Here is a 24,715-nt window from a genome sequence, read left to right on the forward strand (position 1 = left end):
TACCCCACTTACAACAATGGATAGATCATCTAGACACAGACTGAATAAATAAACAAGGGCCCTGAATGGTACATTGGATCAGATGGATTTGACAGATATATTTAGAACTCTGCATCCCAAAGCAACAGAATATACTTTCTTCTCAAGTGCACATGGAACATTCTCCAAGATACATCACATACTGGGTCACAAAACAGCCCTTCATAAGTATACAAGAAATGAGATCATACCATGTACACTTTCAAACCGCAATGCTATGAAACTTGAAATCGACCACAGGAAAACATCTGGAAAACCTCCAAAAGCATGGAGGTTAAAGAACACCCTACTAAAGAATGCATGGGTCAACCAGGCAATTAGAGAAGAAATTAAAAAATATATGGAAACAAATGAAAATGAAAATACAACAATCCAAACACTTTGGGATGCAGCAAAGGCAGTCCTGAGAAGAAAATGCATTGCAATCCAGGCCTATCTCAAGAAACAAGAAAAATCCCAAATACAAAATCTAACAGCACACCTAAAGGAAATAGAAGCAGAACAGCAAAGGCAGCCTAAACCCAGCAGAAGAAGAGAAATAATACAGACCAGAGCAGAAATAAACAATATAGAATCTAAAAAACTGTAGAGCAGATCAATGAAACCACGAGTTGGTTTTTTGAAAAAATAGACAAAATTGATAAACCTCTAGCCACGCTTCTCAAAAAGAAAAGGGAGATGACCCAAATAGAGAAAATCATGAGTGGAAATGGAATTATTACAACCAATCCCTCAGAAATACAAGCAATTATCAGGGAATACTATGAAAAATTATATTCCAACAAACTGGACAACCTGGAAGAAACGGATAAATTCCTAAGCACCCACCCACTTCGAAAACTGAAACAGGAAGAAATAGAAAGCGTCAACAGACCCATAACCAGTGAAGAAATTGAATCAGTTATCAAAAATCTCCCAACAAATAAGAGTCCGGGACCAGATGGCTTCCCAGGAGAATTCTACCAGACATATAAGCAGAGATAATACCTATCTTTCTCAAGCTGTTCCAAAAAATAGAAAACTTCCAGACTCACTTTATGAAGCCAGCATTACTTTGACTCCCAAACCAGACAGACCCAGCAAAAAAAGAAAACTACAGGGGCGCCTGGGTGGTGCAGTCGGTTAAGCGTCCGACTTCAGCCAGGTCACGATCTCGCGGTCTGTGAGTTCGAGCCCCGCGTCAGGCTCTGGGCTGATGGCTCAGAGCCTGGAGCCTGTTTCCGATTCTGTGTCTCCCTCTCTCTCTGCCCCTCCCCCGTTCATGCTCTGTCTCTCTCTGTCCCAAAAATGAATAAACGTTGAAAAAAAAAAAATTTAAAAAAAAAAAAAGAAAACTACAGGCCAATATCCCTAATTAATATGGATGCAAAAATTCTCAACAAGATACTAGCAAATCAAATTCAACAGCATATAAAAAGAATTATTCACCATGATCAAGTGGGATTCATTCCTGGGATGCAGGGCTGGTTAAACATTAAAAATCAATCAATGTGATACATCATATTAATAAAAGAAAAGATAAGAACCATATGATCCTGTCAATTGATGCAGGAAAAGCATTTTACAAAATTCAGCATCCTTAACAAAAACCCTCAAGAAAGTCAGGATAGAAGGAACATACTTAAACATTATAAAAGCCATTTATGAAAAGCCCACAGCTAATATCATCCTCAATGGGGGAAAAGTGAGAGCTTTCCCCCTGATCAAGAACACCACAGAGATGCCCACTCTCACCGCTGTTGTTTAACATAGTGTTGGAAGTGCTAGCATCAGCAATCAGACAACAAAAGGAAATCAAAGGCATCAAAATTGGCAAAGATGAAGTCAAGCTTTCACTTTTTGCAGATGACATGATATTATACATGGAAAAGCCAATAGACTCCACCAAAAGTCTGCTAGAACTGATACATGAATTCAGCAAAGTCGCAGGATACAAAATCAATGTACAGAAATCAGTTGCATTCTTATACACTAATAATGAAGCAAAAGAAAGACATATAAAGAAACTGATCCCATTCACAACTGCACCAAGAAGCATAAAATACCTAGGAATAAACCTAACCAAAGATGCAAAATATCTCTATGCTGAAAACTATAGAAAGTTTATGAAGGAAATTGAAGAAGATACAAAGAAATGGAAAAACATTCTGTGTTCATGGATTGGAAGAATAAATATTGTTAGAAGGTCAATACTACCCAAAGCAATCTACACATTCAATGCAACCCCAATCAAAATTGTACCAGCATTCTTCTTGAAGCCACAACAAGCAATCCGAAAATTTGTAGGAACCACAAAACACCCCGAATAGCCAAAGTATATTGAAGAAGAAGACCAAAGTGGGAGGCATCACAATCCCAGACTTTAGCCTCTACTACAAAGCTGTAATCATCAAGACAGCATGCTATTGGCACAAAAACAGACACACAGACCAATGGAATAAAATAGAGACTCCAGAATTGGACCCAAAAAATATGGCCAACTAGTCTTTGACAAAGCAGGAAAGAATATCCAATGGAAAAAAGACAGTCTCTTTAACGAATGGTGCTGGGAGAACTGGACAGCAACATGAAGAAGGATGAAACTGACCACTTTCTTACACCATTCACAAAAATAAACTCAAAATGGATAAAGGACCTGAATGTGAGACAGGAAACCATCCAAACCCTAGAGGAGAAAGCAGGAAAAAACTACTCTGACCTCAGCCACAGCAATTTCTTACTTGACACATCTTCAAATGCAAGGGAATTAAAAGCAAAAATGAACTATTGGGACCTTATGAAGATAAAAAGCTTCTGCACTGCAAAGGAAACAATCAACAAAACTAAAAGGCAACCAATGGAATGGGAAAAGATATTTGCAAATGACATTCAGACAAAGGGCTAGTATCCAAAATCTATAAAGAGCTCACCAAACTCCGCACCTGAAAAACAAATAACCCAGTGAAGAAATGGGCAGAAAACATGAATAGACACTTCTCTAAAGAAGATATCTAGATGGCCAACAGGCACATGAATAGATGCTCAACATCACTCCTCATCAGGGAAATACAAAGCAAACCTCACGCCAGTCAGAGTGGCTACAATGAACAAATCAGGAGACTATAGATGCTGGAGATGTTGTGGAAAAACAGGAACCCTCTTGCACTGTTGGTGGGAATGCAAACTGGTGCAGCCGCTCTAGAAAACAGTGTGGAGGTTTCTCAAAAAATTAAAAATAGATCTACCCTATGACCCAACAGTAGCACTGCTAGGAATTTACCCAAGGGATACTGGAATGCTGATGCATAGGAGCACTTGAAACCCAATGTTTATAGCAGCACTTTCAACTATAGCCAAATTATGGAAAGAGCCTAAATGTCCATCAACTGATGAATGGATAAAGAAATTGTGGTTTATGTACACAATGGAATACTACTTGGCAATGAGAAAGAATGAAATATGGCCTTTTGTAGCAACATGGATGAAACTGGAGAGTGTGATGCTAAGTGAAATAAGTCTTACAGAGAAAGACAGATACCATATGTTTTCACTCTTATGTGGATCTTGAGAAACTTAACAGAAGACCATGGGGGAGGGGAAGGGAAAAAAAAAGAGAGGGAAGGAGCTAAACCATAAGAGACTGTTAAAAACTGAGAATAAACTAAGGGTTGATGGGGGTGGGAGGGAGGGGAAAGTGGGTGATGGGCATTGAGGAGAGCACCTGTTCGGATGAGCACTGGGTGTTGTATGGAAACGAATTTGACAATAAATTTCAGAAAAAGAAAAAAAATACTATTAGAAATCTAGATATTAACTGGTGATATTTTTCCCATGCTTGTGAAGACAGTCTTTTTATGAAATTAATAACCTGATTTTGAGGTTTTATTTGCATTCCTGTAGAGGCATTAAAATACATACAAACCATAAAAAAAAACAATTGTCTTCCATAGCCCTTATCAATACTAGAGATGATAACATCTATATCTGTTGCGTAAGAGTAAAACTGGAATCCCATTGTTTTAATTTGTGTTTTTCATTTGTGAATGAAAACGGGTATCTTCTAATTACAGAGTACTCAATCAAAAAAATAAATAAAATAAAATTAGTTTTTAAGTTACAAAAGCAAAAGTTGCTTTTTGACAAAAACTTAACAGTCCAAATATGTAAAAAGTAAACATTCTTCCCACCACACCCCCCAATTGCCACCATCTCATTCCCCAGTTGTAATCACTGTCAATAATTTTTTAACTCCACAATTGCAGGGACTCTATCAACCTTGTTCTTTGCTGGATCTCTAGTTAATGGCCCAGTTCCTGGTATATACTGCATGTTTATTTTTTTAAATGTCATCATACCTGCCATTTTTTTCTGAAACTTGACCTTTCAACCTTACAAATATTGTAAGTGGCTTTCAATTCTTTGTACATAAACAGATCTGCTTCATTTTTAAAAAATATATGAATCGTATTCCATTGTATGGACGTATCATAATTTATGAAACCCTTAGTTAAATTATCCCTTTCCCAATTTTTCGCTATTATAAGGCCACTGAAATGAGTATCCTTGGAAGTACATTTTTGTTTTGTAGTGCAAATATTTCTGAGGGATAAGGTCCTATAACACATTCAAGGTCAAAAAGTACGTGCCAAATTGCTTTCCAAAAGACTGCACCAATTTACAATATGTGAGTGTTTTCCTATTCTCAAGCCAGCATTTGGTATCTTAAATATTTTTACCTTTTTCTACACTGAAATGTTAAGATTATATCTTATTATTTGAATTTTAGTTATAACCTCTTAGCCAGTGGTTTAACAATTTCTTACATTCATTTTCATCCTATCTGTAAATTGCCCCTTTAAATCCTTTACCTATTTTCCTATTTTAAAAAATCTTTTTCTTATTTATCTTAAGGAATTGTATATATTATGTATAGTTACCTTTTTCTGCTATATATTTGGAAATATTTTGTCCCCAATTTGTTTTTTTAAATATTGTTTTTGGTATCTATCACACATAAATTTCAAATTCAAACCTTCTTTGGTAGAGTATCATGGTGACTTAACTGTTGCAGCTTCATAACCTAATATTTTGCAATCTAATATTGCAAGAAACCTCTTCAATACCAATTTAAAAATGTCTTCACTTTTTGCATTTGCTTTTTGAAATTTAATTCACCAAGTTTTCCTAAAAATTGCTCTTCTTTTTCAAAATTTTGTGAATGAACTACCATGTCAAATCACCCAATTAAAATACTTCTGATTCTTTCCTCTCTCTCCACAAGAGGCTACCTTTTCAAAATTTCTCAAATATTTCTTCTCTTCGTTTTTCCCACAGTTATGGCTTCAGGCCTTATTACTTCTGTACTAAATTACTGCAACACCTTCTCCACAATCTCCCAATCTCCAGTCTCACCCTCATCCAATCCATTCTCTACATTGTGATCAGAAATACTTCTCTTGAAGGATTCCTTGCTGCTGGCTGACTCTGTCGGTAGAGCATGCAACTCTTTTTTTTTTTTTTTTTTTTTTTAATCTTGATGGAGAAAGAGGATGAGTGGGAGAGGGACAGAGAGAGAGAGACAGAGAATCACACGCAGGCTCTGCACCATCAGAGCAGAGCCCAACACAGGGCTCAAACCCACAAAACCCTGAGATCATGACCTGAGCTGAAACCAAGAGCCAGATGCTTGACTGAGCCACACAGGCACCCAGAGCATGTGACTCTTAATCTTGGGGTTGTAAGTTTGAGGCCCACGTTGGGTGTAGAGATTACTTAAAAAATAAAATCTTTATTAAAAAATAAGAACTGCTTTTATTAAAAGAAAACCTGATTATGTGATTACATATTTGAAATTCTTCAGAGTTTAGACCTTTTACTTTATCATGGAAATGTCTGCCTATTTCTTTGGCCTCCTCTCTGCTCACCTTCTCTGTAATTTCTTGCTAATTCTCTTCTCAGTTCCTATGAATCTCCCTTCTATCTAGAATATCTTCCTTTGCTTTTTCATCTAGTCACTTATTACTCCCCTAAAAACTCAACTCAAGATTCACCTTCCCCAGAAATATCCATTTGTGATGCCACAGCATCTAGTGCATAAGTCTGTCAAAGCACCTATCAAACCATTCTGTATATGAATGTTCACAATAGTTTTACTCATGATAATACAAAACAACCTAAATGTGCATCGATAACAAAATTAGTAAATAAGTTATGGTTTATTCATGCATGAGAATGCTAAACATCTATAAGTAAAAAATAAAAATTGTGGTTTATATACACAATGGAATACTACGTGGCAATGAGAAAAAATGAAATATGGCCTTTTGTAGCAACGTGAATGGAACTGGAGAGTGTGATGCTAAGTGAAATAAGCCATACAGAGAAAGACAGATACCATATGGTTTCACTCTTATGTGGATCCTGAGAAACTTAACAGGAACCCATGGGGGAGGGGAAGGAAAAAAAAAAAAAAAAAAAAGAGGTTAGAGTGGGAGAGAGCCAAAGCATAAGAGACTGTTGAGAACTGAGAACAAACTAAGGGTTGATGGGGGGTGGGAGGGAGGAGAGGGTGGGTGATGGGTATTGAGGAGGGCACCTTTGGGATGAGCACTGGGTGTTGTATGGAAACCAATTTGACAATAAATTTCATATTTAAATAAAAAAATAATAATAAAATAAAATAAAAAAATAAACTCCTGATGCATGGACAACACAGATAAATCTTACAGATAAAATATTGAGTAACACAGACACAAAAAAGTACATAATGTACCATCCCACCAGCTACAGTGGAAAACCTAATGAATCACAAGGCGTTAGGCCAAGTACATAGAAGGACCGTATCTCTGACGTAGGGAATAATTAGCTATAAATTAAGCGCTACTTCAATTTGCCCAACAAATCTTAAAATCAAGATTAGAAAGGACCAAATTATTTCATAGTTACTTAGATGTGTGCAAGGACAAAACTTATGAATATTTCAAGGACTATAAGAAATATCCAGCATCTAGTTACAGTAAAATTCACGATGTCCAGACTCCAATCAAAACTTGTCAGACATGAAATACAGCAAGGGGAAAAAAAATAGCCCTTAACAATGAGAAAATTCAATCAATCAAAACCAACCCAGAACTGACAGAGATGAAATAATTAATAGATAAAGACATGAAAACTGTATGCCACACGTTCAATATTCAGTAAATACATGGAAGATATGAAAAGTGGGAAGACCCACTAAAACTCTTAGAAATGAAAACTACAATAGATGAAATGAAAAATATACTAGGTAGTATTAACAGCATATTTGAAATTACAGAAGAAAAAATTAGTGAACTTGAAGCTATAGCAAAGGAAACTACCCAAAACTAAACATAAAAAGGTAATTTTAGCAATGGAAACAAATGCAAAAATAAACTTTTGGGCTTTCATCAAAATAAAAAGCTTCTGTACAGTGAAGGAAAAAATCAACAAAACTAAAAGACAGCCTACAGAATGGGAGAAGATATTTGTAAATGACATATCTGATAAAGGTTTAGTATCCAAAATATATAAAGAACTTATAAAACTCAACATCCAAAAAACAAATACTCCAGGTTAAATATAGGCAGGAGACATGAATAAACACTTTTCCAAAGAAGACATACACATGGCTAATAGACACATGAAAATATGCTCACTCATCATCAGGGAAATACAAATCAAAACTACAGTCAGGTATCACCTCATATCTGTCAGAATGGCTAAAATTAACAACACAGGAAACAACAGGTGTTGGTGAGGATGCAGAGAAAGGGGAACCCTCTTACACTGTTGGTGGGAATGCAAACTGGTGCAGCCACTCTGGAAAATAGTATGGAGGTTCCTCAAAAATTTTAAAATAGAACTATCCTACCAATCCTACCACCCAGCAATTGCACTACACTAGGTTATTTACCCAAAGGATACAAAAATACTTATTGGAAGGGATGCATGCCCCCTGATGTTTATAGCAGCACTATTAACAATAGCCAAATTATGGAAAGAATCCAATGTCCATTGACTGATGAATGGATAAAGAAGATGTGGTACTGTGAATATTACTCAGCCACCAAAAAGAATGAAATTCTTGCCATTTGCAATGATGTAGATGGACTTGGAGACTATTTATGCTAAGCAAAATAAATGAATCATAAAAAGACAAATACCATAAGAAAAACAAAACAAATGAACATGGTGGGGAAGAGGCAAACCAAGAAATAGACTCTTAACTATAGTAAACAAATGGATGATGGGTATTAAGAAGGGCACTTGTTGTGATGAGCACCAGGTGTTCTATGAATCACTTAATTTCATACCTGAAACTAACATTGCACTGTATGTTAATTAGATGGAATTTAAATAAAAAGTTGGAGGAAAAATAATCATTTTAACAATTAGTAGAGCAAAAGGGACCTATAGGATAACTTCAAAGGCCTAATACATGTGAAATTTGAATCCTTACAAGAAAGAGAAGGTCACAGAAAAATATTTGAAGAAATAAAAGTCTAAAATATTTCAAAACTGATGAAAGTTATACACCCAAATATTAAGTAAGCTTAACAAATCCCAATATAAGAAACAAGAAAAAATTACACCAAGGCACAGAGTAATCAAATTGCTCAAAAGCAGTGAAAAAGGAGAATATATAAAAAGTAGGAGGGGAAAAAAAGACACATTATGTGGAAAGGAACATAGACAAGGATAACAGCAGGTTTCTTTTCAGACACAATGCAACAGAAAAGACAGTGATGCAACAATATTAAAATAGTAAAAGGAAAAAGTATCAACAACCTATTCTATACCTAACAAAAATATCTTTCAAAAAAAAGGCTAAATACAGACTTTTCGAACATACAAAAGCTGAAAATCTTCCTCATAAGTAGACCCACGCTATGTAAGAAATGTTAGACATCCTTAAGACAGAAGAAAATGACACCAGATGGACACAAGCAATAGAGAGCAATGGAAACCCTAACTCCTTAAATAAATACGTAAAAATTTAATCTATAAATCTCTTTGAAAGGTAACAGTTCAAATAAAAAATAATAACAATGTATTGTGGGGCTTATATGTAAAAATATGACAACATGAATATTATATAAGGCATATAAGACATATAAGGCATTATATATATATATATATATATACACACACATACACACACACACACATACGGATGAAAGAATTAAAACATATGCTATAAACCTACAGCATTAAAAAAAAAAGAATTGTAGCTTAAAATAACATCAAATGTAAATAATCTAAGCACACCCAACAAAAGAAATTGTCAGATAGGATACAAAACAAGACAATTTGAGGCTATCTATAAGAAATATACATATATAGGGGCGCCTGGGTGGCGCAGTCGGTTAAGCGTCCGACTTCAGCCAGGTCACGATCTCGCGGTCCGTGAGTTCGAGCCCCGCGTCGGGCTCTGGGCTGATGGCTCAGAGCCTGGAGCCTGTTTCCGATTCTGTGTCTCCCTCTCTCTCTGCCCCTCCCCCGTTCATGCTCTGTCTCTCTCTGTCCCAAAAAAATAAATAAACGTTAAAAAAAAATAAAAAAAAAAAAAAGAAATATACACATATATAAATTTTTTAATTTGAGTATATTACAACAGTTTAAGGTGTACAACTTAGTGATTTGACAACTTTATACACGATGTTATGTTCACCACAAGTATAGCTTCAATTTATCCCATTACATTGCTATTACAATATCACTGACTGTATTCCTATGTTCTGCTTTTTACTCCCATGACTTAACTCATTCCGTAAGTGGAGACCTGTACCTCCCTCTTCCCTTCACCCATTTTGCCCAAACCCCCAGCACCTCCCTTCTGGCAACCATCAGTTTGTTCTCTGTATTTATAGATACTGCTTTTTGTTTATTCTTTTTTTTTAAGATTCCATTTATGACTGGAACCATATGTCATTTGTTTTTCTCAGTCTGACTTATTTCCCTTAGCATAATACCCTCTAGGTCCATCCATGTTGTCTGAAATGGCACAATCTCATCCTTTTTATGGTTATGTACTATTCCATTGTGTATATATACCCCATTTTCCTTATTTATTCGTCTATTGAAGGACATTTAGGTTACTTCCATGTTTTGGGTATTGTCAATGATGCTGCAGTAAGCATAGGGGTGCATACATCTTTTTGAGTTAGTGCTATCATTTTCCTTAGGAAATACTCAATAGTGGAATTATTAGATCTTATGGTATTTCTATTTTTAATTTGTTTTAGGAACCTTCATACTGTTTTTCACAGTGACTATACCAATTCACATTCGCAACAGTGCACAGGTTTCCTTTTACTTCACATCCTCATCAACACTTTGTTTCTTGTTTTCTTGATTTTAGTCATTCTAACAGGCATAAGGTAGTAACTCATTACAGTTTTTATTTGCATTTCCCTGATGAATACTGATATTGAACATCTTTTCACGTATGTCTTCTTTGGAAAAATGTCTATTCAGGTCCTCTTCTTATTTTTTTAAATCAGATTGTTTATTTGGTGTTGAGCTGTATGAGTTCTTTACATACTTTGGAAACTAACCCCTTATCGAATATATTACTTGCAAATATCTTTCAGTAGGTTGTCTTTTTGTTTTGTTGATGGTTTCCTTCACTGTACAAAAGCTTTTATTTTGATGTAGTTGCAATAGTTTACTTTTGCTTTTGTTTCCCTTGCTTTACACCTATCTAGAAAAATGTTGCCATGGTCAATGTCAGAGAAATTACTGCCTGTGTTCTCTTCTAGGATTTTTATGGTTTCAGGTCTCATATTTAGGTCTTTAATGCATTTTGAGTTTATTTTTCATTATGGTGTTAGAAAGTAGTCCAGTTTCATTCTTTTACCTGTAGCTGTCCAGTTTTCTCCGCACCATTTATCGAAAAGGTTAATTGTCCACATAAATGTGGGCCTCGATCCCGTTCTATTAATGTATGTGTCTATTTTTGTGCCCATACCATACCGATTTGATTACTGCAGTTTTACAGTATATCATGAAATATGGAATTGTGATACCTCCAGCTTTGTTCCTTCTCAGGATTGCTTTGGTTATTTGGGGTCTTCTGTAGTTCCACAGAAATTTTAGTATTATTTGTTCTAGTTTTGTGAAAAATGTTGTTGATGTTTTGCTAGAGATTCCACTCAATCTGTAGATTGCTTTGGGTAATACAGACATTTTATCAATATTAATTCTTCCAATCCATGAGAACAGAATATCTTTCCATTTGTTTGTATCACCTTCAATTTCTTTCATCAGTGTTTTATAGTTTTATTTTTTTATTTTTTTTTTAATGTTTATTTATTTCCGAGGTAGAGAGAGACAGAGCATGAGTGGCGGAGGGGCAGAGAGAGAGGGAGACACAGAATCAGAAGCAGACTCCAGGCTATGAGCTGTCGGCACAGAGCCCGATGCGGGGCTTGAACTCACAAACCCTGAGATCATGACCTGAGCTGAAGTTGGTCGCTCAACCAACTGAGCCACCCAGGTGCCCCTAGTTTTCTTTTTGTTTAACGTTTATTAATTTTGAGACAGAGGGTGTGCATACATGCACAAACATGCATACACAAGCAGGGAAGGGGCAGAGAGAGGAGAGAGAGAATTCTGAGCAGGCTCCCACTGACAGTGGGGCTCCATGCAGGGCTCGATTTCACCAACCCATGAGATCAAGACCTGAAACGATGCTTAACCAACTGAGGCACCCAGGCACTCCTGTCAGTGTTTTATCGTTTTCAGAGCACAGGTCTCTCACCTCTTTGGTTAAGTTTATTCCTAGGTATTTTATTCTTTTTGCTGCAACTGTAAGTGGTGTTGTTTTTAAACTTCTCTTTCTGTAATTTCATTGTTAGTATATAGAAATGCTACTGATTTCTGGGTATTAATTTTGTATCTTGTGATTTTACTGAATTTGTTTATTACTTCTAGTACTTTTTTGGTGGAATATTTAGGATTACTTATGTATACTATCATGTCATCTGAGAATAGTGACAGTTTAACTTCTTCCTTACCAATATGGATATCCTTTTCTTTCTTTTCCTGATTGGTGTGGCTAGGACTTCTAGTACTATGTTGAATGAAAGTAGTGAGAATGGACATCTTTGTCTTGTTCCTGACCTTAGAGAGAAGACTCTGAGTCTTCTCAGTTTTTCACCACCGAAGATGATTTCAGATGTGAATTTTTCATACATGGCCTTTATTATGTTGAGGTATGTTCTCTTTAAGCCCATTTTGCTGACAGTTTTTACCATGAGTGGATACTAAAACACACTGATTGGCTAAAACTTTAAAAATGGAAGTAATATATCATGTTAATATTAACATAAGATCAATTTTTTTTAAGTTTACTTATTTGAGAGAGAGAGAGAGAGCACAAGTGACAGAAGGAAAGAGAGTGAGAGGGAAACACAGAATCTGAAGCAGACTCCAAGCTCTGAGTTGGCAGTGCAGAGCCCAATGCAGGACTTGAACCCATGAACCGTGAGATTGTGACCTCAGTCAGAATTAGACATTCAACTGACTGAGCCACCCAGGTGCCCCAAGAAAGGTTAATATTAACATTAATTATCAGCAAAGTAGACTTCAGAGATAAAAATGCTACCAGAGATTCTAAAGGATCATTTCATAATGATAAAGGGGTCATTAATCAAGAGAATATAACAAGCTAAAAACATTTATTTGCCTAATAAGAAAGCTTCAAAATACATGAGGCAAAAACTAACAGCACTGCAAGGAGAAAGAGAAAATCCATAATTCTAGTAAAAGATTTCAGTAATGCTTTCTCGATAATTAATAGCACAAGAAGTCAGTGAATTAGTAATGATACAGATTTTACAAACACTTTCAACAAAGTTTTCCTAATTGACATACATAGAACCCTGCATCCAACAATAGTAGAATACACATTCATCTGAAGCACCTATGGAATATTTTACCAAGGTACACCATGTTCTGTGCCATAAAATAAGTCTCAATAACAACATTCAAGTCATACAAAGTATGTTCTCAAACCACAGAGAAATTAAATTAGAATTTAATAATAGAAAGACCTCTGAAAAACCTTCAAATATTTATTTTTTTATTTATTTTTATGTATTTATGTTGAAAGCAAGAGAGAGGGAAAGAGAATCCCATGCAGACTCCACAGTATCAGCAATGACACAGGGCTTGAACTCATAATCCATGAGATCACAGCCTGACCTGAAACCAAGAGCCAGATGCTTAACCAACTGAGTCACCCAGGTGTCCCAAATATTTATTTTTTTAATGTTTATTTATTTATTTTGAGAGGGTGGGCACGTGTGAGTGGGGGAGGGGTAAAGGGAGAGAGAAAGAGAGAGAGAGAGAGAGAGAGAGGGAGAGAGAGAATCCCAAGCAGGTTCCACACTGTCAGTGCAGAGCCCCATTCAGGGCTTGATTGGACAAATCATGAGATCATGACCTGTGCTGAAATCAGGAGTCTGATATTTAACCAACTGAGCTACCCATGCACCCTAAAATCCTAAAAGAGACTCCAAAATAAAACACTTATAAGTAACAGATGGATTAAAGCAGTAATACAAAGAAAAAGAGAATTTATTTTGCACTGAATGAAAGTGAAAACAAGCAATTAAAACTTTGTGATATTTATTAAAGCAGGACATAAGGGGGAATTTACACTTTAATGCCTCTATTAGAAGAAAGATCTTGGGGCATATGGGTGGCTCAATCGATTGAGCGTCCAACTCTTGATTTTGGCTCAGGTCATGATTCCAGGGTCGTGGGATCTAGCCATATTGGGCTCTGTGCTGAGTGTGGAGCCTGCTTGAGATTCTCTCCCCCCTGTCTCCCTCTGCCCCTCTTCCCTGCTCATGCTCTCTCTCTCTCTCTCTAAAATAAAATAAAAAAGAAGATCTCAAATCAACGACTTCAGTTCTACCTTAAGAAACTAGAAAAAAAGGGCAAATTAAACCCAAAAGAAACAAAAGAAATAAAAAGGATCAGAGAAAATAAATCAAAGAAATAAAAAAACAAAAATCATGAACAAAGTCAGTGAAACTAACAGCTATTTGCTTTGAAGAGATTAACAAAATTAAAAAATTTCTACACTGATCAGGAAAAAAGAGAGAAGATGCAAATGACCAATATCAGGAATAAGAGAGGTGACACTAGTATAGATTCTATAGATGTTAAAAGGATAATAAAGGAATATTATGAATAACTTTGAATCAATAAATTTGATAGTTTAGAGAAATGGACAATTTAGGAATACTATGAATAACTGTGAATCAATAAATTTGAAATTTAGTGAAAAACACAAACTACCAAAGCTCACAAGAATAAAGAGATAACTTAATATATAAATATATACTAAAAAATTGTATTTGGCGATAAATCCTTCCCACAAAGTAAACTTCAAATCCAAATGGATTTACTAGTGAATTCTACTAAGCATTTAGGGAATAAATAATTCTAATTCTATACAAACTCTTCCCAAAAAAGTTGAAGAGGAAAACTTTTCAACTTATTCTATGAATCCCACCAAACAAAGGCATTATGAGTGAATGAATGAATGAATGAATGAATACATACATACATACATACATACATACATACATACTGCAAACCAATATCCCTTATAAACACAGATGCAAAATTCTATACGAAATTGGGCAAATCAACTCCAACAATATATAAAAAGGATAAAAGATCATGACCAAGTTCAGTTTATCCCAGAAATGCAAGGTTGTTTCACATTTGAAAATCAATTGATAGAATTCACCATATGAACACAAACTTAAAAAGAAAACCATAATACCATTTCAATAGATACAGACAATGCCTTTGGAAACATCCAACATACATTCTTGATTAAAAAAAAAGCTCTCGGGGCGCCTGGGTGGCGCAGTCGGCGCAGTCGGTTAAGCGTCCGACTTCAGCCAGGTCACGATCTCGCGGTCCGGGAGTTCGAGCCCCGCATCGGGCTCTGGGCTGATGGCTCAGAGCCTGGAGCCTGTTTCCGATTCTGTGTCTCCCTCTCTCTCTGCCCCTCCCCCGTTCATGCTCTGTCTCTCTCTGTCCCCAAAATAAATAAACGTTGAAAAAAAATTAAAAAAAAAAAAGCTCTCAGCAAATTAGGAATAAAAGGGACCTCCCTTGAACTTATAAAGGGATATATACAAAAAATCTATAGCCAGCATCACACTTAAAGGTTAAAAAAGGGGAGGGGAGGGGCATGTGCCTGAGTGGTTCAGTTGATTAAGTGTCCAATCCTTGATTTTAGTTCAGGTCATGATCTGATGGTTCGTGGGTTCGAGCCCTACATTGGGATCCACATTGACAGATCAGGACCTACTTGGGATTCTCTCTCTTTCCCTCTCTTCTTCTCACTCACTTGTGCTGTCTCTCTCCCTTTGAGAACAAGTAAATAAACTTAAAAAAATAAACAAAATAATGTTTTCCCCTGAGATTGGGAACAAGAGAAGGACGTCTTCTCTCACTATCTCTATTAAACATTTCACTGGAGGTTTTAGCCAATGCAATAAGGCAAGAAAACATGAATGGTACCCAGATTGGAAAGGAACAATTAAAATTGTAATTATTTGCAGACATGATTGTCTATGTAGAAAACCCTAAAGAATCTACAAAAAACCCTACTAAAACTAACAGGTGGGTTTATGAGTTTAGCAAACTTGAAGGATACAAGATTAATTTGTAAAAATAAGTTGTATTACTATATGCTAGTAAATGAACAAGTGGAAATAAAAATATTAAAATAATATTTATAATAGCGTCAAAAACATGAAACATTTTATGAATAAATCTGACAAAAGATATGGGAGATTTGTACACTAGCAACTCTAAAACACTGCTGAGACTAATTGAAGGAATTCTGAATAAATGAAGATTTATACTTTGTGCTTCAGAAGAGTCAATGTTGTGAAAATTGCCAATTCCTTCCAATTTGAGCTACAGAGTCCATGAAACCTCAGTAGGTTCTTTTTTTTTTTTTTTTTTTTTTTTTTTTAGAAATTTGAAGGCTAATTATAAAATTTACATAGCAGAGGAAAGGGCTTACAATAACCAAAACTATTTTGAAAAAGAACAAGTTTGGAGAGCCAATATTCCCTACTTTCAACACATTATTTGGAATCAATACAGTGTGGTATTGGAGTAAAGATGACAAAGAAATATTGCAACAGAATAGAGTCTAGTAAAAGAGCCATACATACAAATATGGAATAACTGATTTTTTACAAAGGGCAAAGACAATTCAGTAGAAAAAAGATACTGTTTTGTTTTCAACAAATGATGCTAGGACATGAGAGAAAAAAACTATTACAGAGAACTTCTCAGGGCATATAACACTTGGCAGATTCAGCTACATAAAAATTTAGAACTTGGGTATAGAAAAGATAACCTAAACTAAAAGATAAAATAACAGATCTTCGAAGAAAACATATATTTATGGTACAAACAAACCAAGGGTTAAATTATATAATCTATCAGGAGTTCCTACAAATTAGAAAGTAAAAGACAAAGAACAGGCAATTCACAGAATATGAAATATGGTCAATAAACCTTTAAGTTGTTCAACTGAGGCTCCTTAGTTTGATGTAGTTCCACTTTATTTTTGTGTTGTTTGTCATAAAATCACTGTCAAGACTTAAGTCAAGGAGCTTCTTTCCTATTTTTGTTCCAGGAGTTTTTTGGTTTCCAGTCTTACATTTAAGTTTTTAATCTATTTCAACTTAATTTTTGTGAATGGTGTAAGATAAGGGTCTGGTTTCATTCTTTAGCATGTGAATATCTAGTTTCCCAGTACCATTTATTAAAGAGATTCTTTTCTCCATTGAGTATTGTTCACTGTTTTATCAAATATTAGTTGGCCACATATGAACAGGTTTATTTCTGGGCTTTTGATTCTATTCCAGTGGTCTATTATCATACCAGTAACATACTGTCTTGATTACTATAGCTTTGTAGTATAGTTTGAAATCAGGAAGTGTGATGCCTCAAGCTTTGTTCTCTGAAGATTGCTTTAGCCACCCAAGGTATTTTGTGATTCCATATGAATTTTGTAATATTATTCAGTCATAAAAAAGAAGGAAATCTTACCACTTACAGCAACATGGATGAAACTTGAGGGCATTATGCTAGGTGAAATAAATTAAACAGAAAATGACAAATACTATATGATCTCTTATACATGGAATCTTAAAAAACCAAGGGACAGAGAATGAGTGAAGGTACTGAAGATCAATAAATTCTGGGGATGTACAGCATGATGACTATAGTTAACAATAGTTGACTGCATATTTGAAAGTTTCTAAGAGAGTAGATTTTTAAAGTTCTTATCACAAAATAACTGTAACTTTATGAGGTCTCAGATGTGTTATTGTGTTAATCGCTTTGTACTATATACGTACATAAAATCACTATGCTGTACATCTTAAACTTACACAATGTTATATATCAATTATATCCCAATAAAGCTGGAAAAAAATAAACAAAAAGTTGTTCAACATCATTAATGATTAAAGGAACAAATCATTTCCCCACAGTCTTATTTTTTTTATTTGTTTAATTATTTATTTTTGAGAGACAGAGTGTGAGCAGGGTAGGGCAGAGAGAGAGGGAGACACAGATCCAAAGTAGGCTCCAGGCTCCAAGCTGTCAGCACAGGGCCAGATGCAGGGCTCAAACCTAAAAACTGTGAGATCATGATGTAAGCTGAAGTCAGATGCTTAACCCACTGAGCCACCCAGGTGCCCCTTTTCCCACAATCTTATTATTGAACCTATAAAAGCTTGACAAGAGTCCCCCAAATCCAGACCAGTTCTCCAGTGTGCTCTTGGAAATAGGGTGTCCCTTCTCTAGGCACAGAAAGGAAATCAAAACATGATACAACTTATTCTGCTTAGTCTGTCTATGTGACCTTGAGAAAAGCATATCAGAGTTGAGCACTGGGTTTCCATATTCAACTCTGGCCAATAAGAGGTAAACAAGATACTCCCTCAGTCCTTGCCAACTCTAATGTATCATCCTTAGACTGGTTTAAAGGCATATTTTCTCGTAACTCAAGGGAAGATAACTCATCTTTCTGGAGGGGCCACTCAGAGACAAGTGCTATGCCATAGACTTTGCATTAACTATTTCATTTCATTTCTACCACAACACTGCAAGGATTTTATAAATCAGAAAATTAAAGCTCAGAGAACCTAAATAAAACTATACTTCAGTATTCACGTTCTTTCCACAGCACTGTAAAGAATCAGTAATTTTTTCTCCGGTCAGATGCAAGTCAGAATATGATAAAGGCTCTGAAGAATATCCAAATGGTTAAAATTACAATAATTAGTGGAAGTTCCACATGAAAGGCTGAGAACAACTTTAATGTTGCATATTTCTGTGATAGGCCCTGATATTTATGGTATCATGCTTTACGGTTTTAAAGTGAAAACAAAACAAAACAAAAAACAAAACAAACAACAGCAAAAACCCACTAGTCTTGGAGTCAGACCTGATCTCAAATCTCAGCTCTGCTGCTTATCAGTGGTGTAGTCCTGATGAAAAACCTGATTCACTGTGCTAAACCCTGACTCCACAGTGTTTGCATTGTGTGCTATATATAATGCCATCATTTGATTTGTTTTGTGAGCTAGTGGAGGACAATTACTTTGTGTCACCGACAATATCCAAAAAGTTACTTGTATACAAGAGTTTTACCATACATATTTATTAGATGATTATCTTATTATAAACAAAAACAAGAAAGCTTGGCAATATCAAGAGCTGGCAATATATATATCATATATATATCATATATATGTATATATATAGACATATATATACACACACACACACATATATATGTCTACATATATATATATAGAGAGAGAGAGAGAGAGGGAGAGGGAGACAAATTTGTGAGTAATAAAAGGAGTGCTATAAAGAATAAGACTCAAACGTTCCCCCCTCCACACCCTACTCCATGCTTCCTCCACCCATACTTTGTTCCCTTTGATTTTCTTTGAATCCTCTGAATTGAAACTACTTAAGAACAAGGACCACGTTTTATTCATCCTTGAATTCTTAGAAATAGACTAGTATAAAGCTCAATAGATGACTGTTGAAGTGAACTGAATGGTAATTTTGAGAAGGAAGAGATCATTGCAGGCAGAACATTCATCTCAAGAGGTAAAGTTACAGTTTTAACTTATGTTCAGTTGCAATTCCTCTATAAGTAAGGAAATTCTATACCAAAAATTGAAAAAGCACATCATAAAATATGGTTCAGTCCATCTGAGTCCTGTTTCAATTTTAGCACAGAATGTGTTGAACTTCAGCATTCCTGATTCACACCTTTCTAATGCAAATACATCAAACTTTCAATTATTTGAGGGGGAATTATCAAATTTGTAGATTAGCAAGGCTTTTTGCTTCTTCTACTCCCTCTAGCTACCTAGTCCTTTGGGCGCCTTCTTTCCTTGTGCATGAATGGCAGTGGGATTAACTCATTATGAATAAAGGAAACATCTGTGGTGCTTAAATGGTGGTAAGGAATGCATACAAATCCAATACCACCTGTATGTAGTTCTATTACTGGTCACAAATTGTATTGAAAAAAAAAAGCTGTCACAGTATTCAAATTTCAAAGGATATTGCTTGAAGTAGTTCATCAGAGAACATTTTTCTCATATCAACTAAAGAACTAACTAAATGAAGCGTTTTATTTACAATAATAAAAATGTTATATTGATTCAAATCACTGGCAGTGTCTACAGACACATAATAGAAAGTGGATGCCAAAATCCCTGAAAGATTTGGTCAGTCAGGCTCATCTCAGCTTATCTATGCTTTTCATCTAGTGGCAGGAAGTCGATCAGTCCCTATCTCTTAATGGTCAATTAATTTAATGTTTTGGTTCTATTCAAAAACTTTGCTTTGATCCAATTGTAATCATCTCCTACAAGTAAGAAAAAGCGATACAGCTTATAAATTATGAGCATTTTAAAACCTGGTATGTAATTTATTCTTTATTTTTCTACTTATACTTTTCTATTACTATTAATACTTCACATAGGTATAAATATAAGCTTATATGCTCACAAACACACACAACTCCCAGCTGAATGTCAGCACCTTAGGAAAGGGAAAAAAGAGATTTGTACAGGGGAACCAACGTGGAAAGCTTTAATGTGTGTATGTCATCTGGTGACTATACATATTTACATAAATATGAAAAACAACATGAATGGAGAAAGGAAAAGAAAAAAAAGTGACTGAATGGTAGGCTTCAGAACCACCATGTATAGCTACATGGACTGTCCACTGCACTGTCTCAAGGACAGCAGTCACTCTGACTACAGGTGAATGGTTCCCCCTGGAGTTGTGCAATATAGTAGTCTTGGTGGACTTTCTCTCCTTTGGGATTTAAATATTCTGGTTTATAGTAAGGACTAGACTGTAACTACAGCTCCAGATCACACTTCTTAATCTCGTGGCATGCTTAGAAGTAACTTATTTACTCACAAGGGGATAGAGGAAGAAGAAAGAAAAGTAGAAAGGACAGGAAAATGTATCTATGTAGAGATGATAAGGATAAAATAACAGATACAAATTTCTGAATATTTGTTATGTACCAGGTATGGGTCATAGCACACTGCACATACTAACTCTTTTAATCCCTACAATCATCATAGAAGTAGGCACTATTATTATCCACATTTCACACATAAGAGAATTGAGGTCCAGACATTAAATAACTGCCCCGAGACCATGGAGCAGTTAAGTGAGGTAGAAATGGACAAGTGAGAACTGATTGACTCCTCTTTTTTACAAAGTTGTGACGGTCACTTGAAAGTCAATTGGAGGCTCCTCTCATTTGAATCTTTATTTGCTCTTGCTAAAATAAATATTTTATGGGGGAAAGCATTCCCTTAAGAAGACCCTCTGTGTGCAATCATAAGATCAGATTTAAGAATGGAGAAAAAAATTAAGTTCCAAATAAAATTCCAAAAAAATGATAATTCTCCAAAATAAGCCCCCAAATTGAAACATAGAATGCCTAGGGTTATGTTTATATTTAGCACAAGTGCTAAAGAATAAAAATTCCTAACTGATCAGTTAGTACATTGAGGAAACTCCTGGCTTTTAGAATGAATAAACAGGAATGTTAGAAGATGAGGAAACATCACAGAGGCACTGATTAAAAAAAAAAAAGCAGAGGGAGCAGTAAATAAACATAGCAGTCACAAGAGCCTCTACCGCTAAAGGAAATGGGCGTTGGGGGTGGGGACACAGTTACTAATACATAGCACAGGAGGCCTAAAATATTTCTCAAGTGAGTCATTAGCGTTTGTATATCTAATTGATTCCTTGTTTCATAACTTCTGAATACTTGAATTTCTGCACATCCAATTTATTATGTAGAATCATATTCATGTTGAAATGACTTCAACTGTGTATGAAATTTTAATTTGAAAAACCAACTTAATGAAATTATGACTTCAAATGTAATAAGAAATTGCAATAATTATCTCTGTACATTATTTGCTCCAACTGTCCCATCCCAATGCCCCTATGTTAAATTATTTGAGCAACTGAAATATTTAAAGATGCAAAAGAAACATTTAAAGATAAAGATAAAATAGCATTTGTAAAATGATCACTATTAAAGCTCTGTCCTGCAGACTGTTCACAGATAGTCTATCCCTCAACTTGTCAAAATGACCCATTTTCTGAGCATGTTTAAGGCTTGCAGAGGTCTTCATTTACACCAGAATGTCAGGACTCTGGGAAACAATAATATTTTGAAAATGGCCTGTGATGTACATTGCTTTGTCAAATATCTAATCAGGTGGGGCAATGTGTCAAAGTCAAGAAATGTTACTTGGCTACAATGGGTAGGATACAGACGTGGCCACCCACTCACCAGCTGCAGGAAATGAATTTAAAGTAAGTTGGTCATCTGTCCCAGGATAAAAAAAACTGCCAAATATTTTATCCCAATTTGTCAGCCCTGTTCTATTCTAGTGAATTCCATCAATCCAAGGCCAGTCCCACTGTTTATTCTCTCCAGAACAATAAGCTTAACCAATAGGTTTATTTGTTTGAGTCATCTGGTGAATTCTTTTAAATTAAGCCTTGTCTCTAGTACCGCTCGCATTTTGCTTGTATTCATGTAAGCTTCTACTGCAGCTGCTCGAGAAGAAAAGGAAAGGTGGCTCTTGTGGAGCAGTGAGAAGAGAATACATTTTTAAACTTTCCTTTCTTTCTCCTAAAATTAGCACCTAGCATATGGAATATTCAGCAGGTGGCTCAGCAGGGACAGGCTTACTGTTTTTCATACCTGCCACGGAGATGTTTGACATTTTGACTTGCAAGGGAGTAAGATTTTTGAGGCCATTACTGCATGCCTGAGTGTGTGTGTGTGTGTGTGTGTGTGTGTGTGTGTGTGTGTGTGTGTGAATGGCGTGTGCTCATGGGCATGCTGAGGAACATCTCATAAAGGTGTTTAAGAGGAGAGAGTGCAAGAGACAGAAGCTACTAACAAAGTTACACAATTAGGAAACATTAAAGGCTAGAAAAGGGAGTGTATTTGCCTATGTTTCATACTATTGAAGTTGAATAACTAATTCCAATCCGACTAGTGTTAGAGAATAAGAAATTACTTTGTGACTTAAAGAATTCCAGTAATTATAATCTTTGAATATTATTTGAAGACCTCAATTTAAAGTTCACTGCAATAACTTACCCCATTGTCTGAAAGGCAGCTATTAAATCAGCATTCCACAAACATTTATAAATATAAACAGAGTGGGAGCGCCTGGGGTAGCTCAGCTCAGTTGGATAAGCATCCAAATCTTGGTTTCTTCTCAGGTCATGATCCAGGTTCAGGGGGAATAGCCCCGCACTGAGCATGCAGCCTAAGATTCTCATCCTCTCTACTTTTCCCTCTGCCTCTCCTCTGCTCATGCTCCTGTACTCTCTCAAAAAAAATTTTTTGGGGAAAAAAGAAACATAGAATGCATCATGCACTATTTTAGACAGTGGGGCTTTAAAAAAAAGTGGAGTTTCAAATTTGTAAGAAATTTAGGAAGTATGATAAACTATACTTGGATAAGAGCAATGAGAGAGACAAAAGAGTCTCAGATAATCCCTAGCTCTCTGGCTTGATGACTAAGTGGCTAGTAGAATCATTAATGACGTCTGGTAAGACTACTACTTGCTTACCTAATATCCACTCTACCCATTTTCTTATGTAATTGATCTATACAGTATCAAAGATGACAACATGACCAGCTAAAAACCATATCAAAACTGTGTCTCTGTCTTATAAGACATAATAACACAAGACATAAGCAGACATCTTTGGGTAGAGTATCCACTGTGTCTAAAGTACATTGTTTCAGCAGGGTGACCACATATTTTCTTTACCTTCCTTCTTTCTGTCTGGGATGTGATAGTTGGAGCATGATAGCTAGTTTGTGACCATGAGGTAACTTAAAGATAGACACTTCATGCTAAGGATTGTAGAACAAAAAGATGGATTCCTGAAATTGGTGAGTCACCATGTTAGCCGTGGGTTGTCTAATTCTGGAGTTCTATTTTAACCAAAAAATAAATCCTTATCTTATTTAAGCTACTATCATTTCAGGTCTCTGTTACTAGCCACTAATCCTAATTGATACCCTATTATAGAAAATTAAGTTGCTTTTTGGAAGGTGGCAGGATTAGGAGGAAGTTCAATTTGGAATGTGTTGTATGTGAAGCGTTTGCTGGTGGAATGCCCAGACGTCACCTTGAAACACCAGGTAGAGATATAGATTTGGGAGTGATCCAAGTGGGAAGCTAACATCTATAGCTTATCATTTCCAGTCAGTGGTTCTTTATTTTCTTTAGATCGCAACTATGTTAAGGACTTTCTATTTTTCACTTGTGAGCATTTAACTTGCACTTTCTCTTGAATACTAAAAAAAAAAAAAAAAAGACAGTCTTTATTTTGCATGGCTGTGCAGAACCTTGAAAACAAGCAATCAAGCTAAAACTGTGCAAAGTGATTTTAATAATCAATGGAAAATTTATGATTGCTTCATGACCTTTAAAATTTTTGTCAAAATATTAAAATCTCTATTGTCAGGGTGCCTGGGTGGCTTAGTCGGTTAAGGGTCTGACTCAGGTCATGATTTCATGGTTCATGGGATTGAGCCCTGCTTTGGGCTCTGGGCTAACAACATGGATTCTTTCTCTATTGGGATTCGCTCTCTCTGCCCCTCCCCCACTCGCATTCTTTCTCTCTCTCTCTCTCTCTCCCTCTAAATAAAAATTTTAAGAAACTTTTAAAATCTTTTATTGTCAGGCACCTGGGTGGCTCAGTTGGTTAAGAGGCCGATTTTGGCTCAGGTCATGATCTCCCTGTTCGTGAGTTCAAGCCCCAGGTCGGGCTCTGTGCTGATAGCTCAGAGCTTGGGGCCTGCTTCAGATCCTGTATCTTCCTCTCTCTCTCTGCTCCTCCCCAACTCTCGCTGTGTCTCTCTCTCTCAAAAATAAACATTAAAAACAAAATTTGTAAAAGATCTCTTATTGTCTATATAGGTACATTAAAAATAATAGTAAAGCTATTATTTACTTAGTATATTGAAATTTAAGGCATTGGAAACTTTAAGAATTAAAATGTTTTATTTCT

General features: G+C 35.7%; 1 protein-coding gene across 1 annotated transcript in view; it reads right to left on the minus strand.

Annotated features, from left to right (window-relative positions):
- ZNF280D (zinc finger protein 280D) overlaps positions 1-24,715 on the minus strand; it is a 325,027-nt gene that overhangs the window by 279,524 nt on the left and 20,788 nt on the right. The gene's annotated exons all lie outside the window — the stretch shown is intronic.

Source organism: Puma concolor, chromosome B3, assembly GCF_028749965.1.
Source record: "Puma concolor isolate L17-30 chromosome B3, mPumCon1.1.hap2, whole genome shotgun sequence".
Lineage (NCBI taxonomy): Eukaryota > Metazoa > Chordata > Mammalia > Carnivora > Felidae > Puma > Puma concolor.